At 38.0% G+C, this 7,131-nt stretch overlaps 1 pseudogene; it reads right to left on the reverse strand.

The window, feature by feature from the left end:
• Nucleotides 1–5,741: 5,741 nt before the first annotated feature.
• LOC111743375 lies at nucleotides 5,742–5,860 on the reverse strand (annotated as a pseudogene).
• Between the last annotated feature and the right edge of the window lie 1,271 nt (nucleotides 5,861–7,131).

Genomic DNA, 7,131 nt, shown 5'->3' on the forward strand with positions numbered 1-7,131 from the left:
CGGAATGTAAGGGAGTCCCAATAACATTACAAGGTGATAAATAGTAGCAAATTTACACGGTGAACCTCGGGCCCAAAGAGATAAGGGTAGGGGAAGCCCTGATTTCGAGCCTTTGCCAATTTCTATGCTGTCAGTACCTCGCCATGGCCAATCTCAAGCTAACAAATGGCTCGTACATTTCCTAAGTATTTAGCATTCAGTTGGAGAATTTCTTTAGCAGCCACTGCTTTTGAAAAAGAATAATGCTAGGATCCCTATATTTCTGGTAACACCTTAATAGCGAAAACACAGTTCTTTAGTTCTCAACTATATAAATGAAATTCTAATAACTATTTTAATCTTAAAATGCTAATAAAAAAAAGTCATTATTCCAGAACAGTGGTAAGTGTCACAGAAAAGTCATTCTAGTAACTGAGAAAGGTAGGAATGCCCCTGCTGGGAGAGGCGGTGCATTCCAGAGAAAACACCATGCACAAAAAAAGGGCAAACACACTACTCCAGTTGGTCGACACTCTGGGGAAAAGGTGGTGATAAAAGTAATAAACCAAGCAATCCTTTAGATTCTAGTGGCTGTAATACACTGGTCACCTGCTTAAGCAAACCAGTCCTAAGCCAGAGTCAATTTTAAGTGCATTCTCCTCTACGAAATTTAAGAACAACCAATCACGAACAGCCAAGTAGCCTTTCCCAAATGAGGTACCTGCTTAAGCTATCACCAGTCAAAGAATTTCCTTGCATTGCTTCCGGAGTCTGCCCTACAAATGCCTATTGCCTGGCTCGTGTGCCAGGGACACTCCTAACCAGGGTGGGTTTGGCACTGCCTGATTCAAACAGATGCTTATTCAAATAAACTCTCGAAAATCTTAATGTGTCTCTGTTTATCTTTTAACTAAGGTAATGGCAGAGTGCAGGGTGGCAGCCACATAGTAAAATGTATTTTGGACCATTTTAAGTAGCAATCACTAGTTTACCTTCCCTCCCCAGCCTGAGATTCTGAAGAATAGAATAATTGATTTTTATTCTTAATCTCCATTCTGATATGGCTATTATTGGCCTTATTGTTTAGAGCAATGTCAACATGTTTCAGATAGATGAAGGTGGTGAATGTCTTTAGACTTGACTTACTAAAATTAAAAGTAAATAGTTTTTAACATTATTTTTGTTAATTAACTCGTTCTTCAGCATTATGATTCAGCAGGCAGGATTTCTAAAATTAAAGACTTCTCAAACAAGCTAAAAAGACTTGTGAATTAGATTATGAATGAAATCTAAAGAAGACAGATTAAATCTGTCCCCAAATGTAAAAGCCAAAGAATTCATCCCATTAGCATCTGAATAATAAGTGCCAACACAGCAAGCTGTCATGGAAACTCCTGGCAGGTCCTTCCTTTGAGCACAGACAAGGTAGGGATGAGTGAGAGATAATTAGAGCTCTCATTTCCCCAGGTATTGCCAGCCCAAAGAAAATAAAAAAGTGCTATTATTTTACTACACAGCAAGTCACACTGTTCCATAAACTCTAATACAATAACTTCTTATATGATAAGGTAATGTTTACTGAATGCTTACTGTTTATCAAATACTGACATTCTCCCCCTCTAGGAAAGAAGCTCAAAGAGGACAAAAATTGTTATTCTCTTATTCACTGATGTATCCTCAGTGCCTGGCACAGGGTAGACGCTCCATAAGTATGCACTGAATACATATATAGGAAGAAAAACACAAGTTAGAAATCTGAAGTATTGTATATGCACTACAAATGATGGGGGAAATCCTATTACTTTTTTTTTTTCATTTTGCCAAAGAGAAAATTAAAGCTTGAGAAGCAATTGAAAATTTTCACACCAAAGCCTCTGCCTTGAATCTGTGGGCTGCCCCCTCCAGACCGATGGGGACTCCTACCTGTGACACCATTCATGCAAATCCCAAGAGTCTGAGTTTCCAGCAGGATAACAGACTGCCTATGCGCCCTGAAAGAAACAGAGACTAGACGGGAAAATTAAAGGAACTTCAGGGATAAAGGGCAATTCTGGTAGAGATTCTAGCAGTTAAGGGTCCTGTTGTTTGAGTGTCTTCAATTTTCTTGATTACTAATGTTAAGTAAAGCTTCCTTTTTATACTATTTTTTTCTTCTATCAACCTTTGATTCTCAAATTAAATATAATGAATATAATGATTTTTAAAGTAATATTTGTTTCATAAAATCTAAGCCAGAGCCTTATCAAAAAGTTTCAAATATGCTTCTTTCAAAGAGCCTCACGCAAAACAAAGCACAAAGTAGCAGCTCGATAAATATCAACTGAAATACACAGAACAATTTTTTACTGATTCGCTTTGAAATTCTGTATATGTAGATGAATCCCCTTTTATTTTATTTTTTGATGAATCTCCTTTTAAAGTGATCACATATATGAAGGTAAATTTATTTTTGAATAGAAAAATATATTAATTTTTTTAAAATAAAGGGCCAGGTAAATTGGGGGGAAAAAAGTGGGTCATTTCTAAACCCCTAGGTGTGTTAACATTCCAAGAGAGACTGGTACACATAAAGTTAAAAATAAAGAAAATGAAGAGAATGCATGGGAGATGAGGATTACTTCACACATAGATATATGACTTAGTACATGGGGCCCCTACAAAGGCTAAAAGGATTTCAGGAAAACCAAAAAAATAATTTTACTTGCATAGACTCACGGTAGGTAACCGTTTAACTACTGTGGCTACTGTGGGTTTTTCATATTACAGGTCCTTTTTCAACTCTTCCTGACTTTTGGACTTCATGTTCATCTCTGCATTGTCCAATGTAGCAAGAATCCTGCTAAGTCAGTTTAACCAGCAGCCCACCCTCGGCATCCGATTGCCCTGCACGTCTGATAGGGTTCCTCACGCTCCACATCCCCACCACGCCCCCACCGCTGCTGGCCGCTGACCATCTTGGCTGAACATCCTGGCCCCGGGCCTGCCTTCAGAGAGATTCCGTCATCCTGGCCCCGGCCTGCCCTCACAGAGGTTCCGTTAGGTCAGTTTAGCCAGAATCCCCTTACCCTTGAGGTTTCTTCTTGGTAATTTTCCATCCGCTGACCCCTCCCTGCTCCTTGGCTATGCCTTCCCACTTGCCCATACTGCATCCAGAGTCCAGTCCCGTCTCCCCCACTGCTGCCATGGCCCTCCCTGAATAAAGTCTTCCTCGCTGTGCTTTTAACAAGTGTCAGCTTAATAAGTAATTTTTTTCTTTAACACTTTCAATATTTTTTTTTCTTTAACACTTATTAAGAGAAAGTGAAAATTTTAAGAATCCTTATGTAGGAGCATGTTTATTCATTCAAGGACTTCCTCCTTTTTCTGAACAACTTTTTAATAGAGGAAGAAACAAAAAGAGTAGCAGGCGAAGAATCCAGCATAAGAAAACACAAAAGTTTGCGGTCAGAAATTTCAGCGAGGCCATAATGACTGAAAAAATGTGGCATACCTGCAAAAGATGTTGATGAAACTATATATAACAGAGCTCAGATGAGTCTGAATCAGCTTTGGGGAGAAGGTTTAGACACGCAGTAATTAGGCTTACTGGTAAATGTCTGTTTAAATTAGTACAAACACATAACCATTATGAAAGAGAAATAAAAACTATGTGCAGGCCCATCTCCAGGTTAAATTTATTTTTTTCTCAGTACCATGGGTCAGGTCAGGGAGAGAAGGGGAAAATATCTGCATTAGGAACCCCAAAGCAACATAAAAGAAATCGCAGACCGATTCTTCATCTTGACGGCCAAACGGGAAACTCTCACAAGGACAAACGAACTGAATCTAACCTCCAAATAACATAACGGGTTTCTCTATTACAGCTCTCCTATACGTTCTCATTAATTCTCCTCTGCAGATCAAGCAGAAATACACACACACACAACGCTGGCCTCTGTTCCCTTTCTGCCACAATTAGCCGAACCTGGGCTCTATGGCGTCTGGAAGACATCTATCTACCTGAAGCACTCAACGAATAATAAAATGCTCAACAACTATCTGTAGATCTTTAAAAGTCAGTTTATTCGGCACTTGTTCTACTGTGCCTGGCATTTTCATGAGCTTAGCGTAAGGCTCACTGAGGACAGAAACCGCCCTCAGACAACCCAGAGGTAAGCAGGAGACAGATGCGTACCATCAGGTCGTGTGAGAGAAATAAAGTGAGTAAAACGAGAGTGAGAATAAACCTAGGACTGGCATGTGTGGCCTCTGGGCCAAGTTTATTCTGAAAATTTTTGCCAAAATCAGTATTACTCTAAAGAGTTAAATAATTCCTATCCATTTCTTAATATATAACTACCACTAACTGTTTTGAATAAATTTAAAATTACATTCGAATAAAAAGTTATGAAATGGATTCATTCAAATTTAAAATTAAGTTATTTGAAAGAATTAGAGAAAGCAGGTAAGTTCCATGTACTTAAATCACATCCAACCATCATATTTAACGGGATCTTTTCAAATACCCCACTGTTAACAATATGCCCTCTAACATGGATTAACTTCCAATCACGAGGCCTGCCTTGGAGAGGATGTCTTCCAAGGAAGACTCTGCGTGGATTTATATAAGCCCACACAACCATAAAGGCAATGACACCAGCTTCAACCAATACAGGAAGTCTTTCATTGCTAAATGTATTTAAAATCAGAGTTCATAGATATTTAAGGATAAATATATAAAAGAAAAATATCAATGAATTACAGAACAACCAACTCAAGATAATATGCAAGGATCAAAGGAGAACTTCTTCAATGAATAGCCACAGAGACCTGAGGATATTATGAAGATGAAGGTAGGAAGGAAGGAAAGTAATTAAGGAAGAGAGGGAGGGACAAATTTAAAGTAAATGAAGTCAAAACAAGCAATAAACAACAAAATAGTCACTAAAAAAGACTGCATTGTGGATATAAAAGATATATTAAGGAAACTTCCTAAAATAAAAAGCAAAATAACAAAGAAATGGAAAGTATGAGAGAACAGAGATATAAGGAAATATATTAACAATAAATGTAATAAAATTAAGAAGAAATAATACTCAAGTTTTTTTCTCTTGGGGAAAATATTTTTAAAAAATTAACTTCTAATACAAAAATTAAGATAATTTTTCTGAGATCTTGGTAACACACAGGTTTCTAATACTGTCTTTGAAAGCAAGTATATACTCAATTATCTAGTTTATTATATCAGAATTTGTTCAGTCACCCAACTGTGAGATTGTTGATTTGCTTTTATATTCCATTTGCCCCTTTATCCAAAATTCATTAAGCAGCTGGCATTGATATCGGACACCTACAGTGCTCATATCATTTCATGGAGATATTAAAAACAAGAGGATTTAGCTTGTTGTTTGAGGACAGATTTACAATGTTAATTCATGAAATATCTATAAACTAGAAGGTCTAGGGCAGTTTCTTCCAAATGGTTATTATAAAAAACATTTTATTTGTTAAGTATTTTGTTTGCTATGCTTTCTGTGGGGCCAAACTTGCAAAAACCTGGAATAAACTTTAATAAATTTTAAATAAAATATTATGTTTAAAGATAGTTAAACATAATCTGTAAATATAAATACAAAAGATTTTCCAAGAACAATGTAAAGTTTGAAATGCAGTCTATTTTTTGGAATTTTTCACACCGAATTTTGCGACAAGTTCACTCTGTATAGTAATAGTGCACTCTCCTCTCCTTGGGGCGGGAACGGCAACAATAGATTTGTTTTTAATGCCTACAGGCCCTGGTCTTCCTAGGTGGTCTCCCATCCAAGTGCTAACCAGGCCTGACCCCGCTTAGCTTCCGAGATCAGATGAGATCGGGCTCATTCAGGGTGGCATGGACGTAGACAGCAACAATAGATTTTAAGAGTTGCAAAGCTCTTGGAAGTAACATGGAATGATTTCTTATTGATCAAAATTATAAGGACTTTTTCCAATTTTAGTTACTGAGCAGGTAATTTATGCACTTAGTATTAACGTTAAAAGACAGGATAAAGAGTGTGACGTCTTTCTACCCAGTCCCCTCTCTAGGGAAAAGATTCGCTAATTTCTTAGAACTCCTTTTTGAATATTAAAAATGTTTATCTTAGTATCTTTTCACTGAAAATATTCACATAACAAAAAAATGCCATGCGCTGATTCAGATGACTTTATATTTCATTATCCCAAGGGCACGCAGATACAGCCATTCAATTTACAGGCAATATATGGTGTTCAAGGGCATGTGTCACCTCTTGCAATAATTTCGGCATGCACCAGAATCACTAACACAACACCAAATTCCTTCTCTAGGATTCGAGAAGATAGTCACATTTTGGCTTAAATAAAATGTAATTAAGATCTCACTAAACGAGTTAGGTTTTTAACTAGTAGAGGGGAAAAAATATCTTTTGCACTAAGAAAAACTACTGAGTTGTAACTTTTATTCAGTTTCTACTCGGTTGTGTCCCCCAGAGAAAGTTACTGAGCCAGACTTCTAAGGGGTACCGTGGGTGACATCCCATTAGAAACTGCTCACATACGAGCTGAAATGTGCATATGAATTTAGGAAGTGAAGTAACTTGTTCTACAAGTGAAAAATGTACACTCATTACTGCCCTCCTCCTCCAATTCAGGTGGGCCAGAGCAAGGCAGGCACATGTACAGAGACAGACAGAGAGAGAGGAGGAGGGAGGGAGGGAAGGAGGGAGTATGGGTGTGTCTGCGTGTGTCTGCGTGTGTGTGCGTGTGTGTGTGTGTGTGTGTGTGTCTGCGTGTGTGTGTTGGGGGTTTAGGTGTCAGAGCCAAAGGAAGCTGAAGAGGACTGCCCACCAGGGGATGTCGGAGCTCAAGTAGGGGAGGGGGTGATGCCACTCTCAACAGGCCACTGAGGATTAAAGTATCTATAACATTTAGCTTGTGTCTAGTAGAGTACGAAGACCCATGAGGGAAGAAAGCCTTACTTATTTTAATCATCACTATAGCCTCAGGCGACTGTCACATAATAAATCTTCAATCATATTTGACAAATGAATAAACATCCACATAAAACCTCTACTGAATACCTAGAATTATGATGAGACGTTGAAAGGAGTTTAAGAAGACCCAGAAGGCACAGTGAGTAAAAAGGAAAACCAGTAG

This window comes from Pteropus vampyrus, unplaced genomic scaffold (assembly GCF_000151845.1).
Source record: "Pteropus vampyrus isolate Shadow unplaced genomic scaffold, Pvam_2.0 Scaffold112, whole genome shotgun sequence".
Taxonomy (NCBI): Eukaryota; Metazoa; Chordata; class Mammalia; order Chiroptera; family Pteropodidae; genus Pteropus; species Pteropus vampyrus.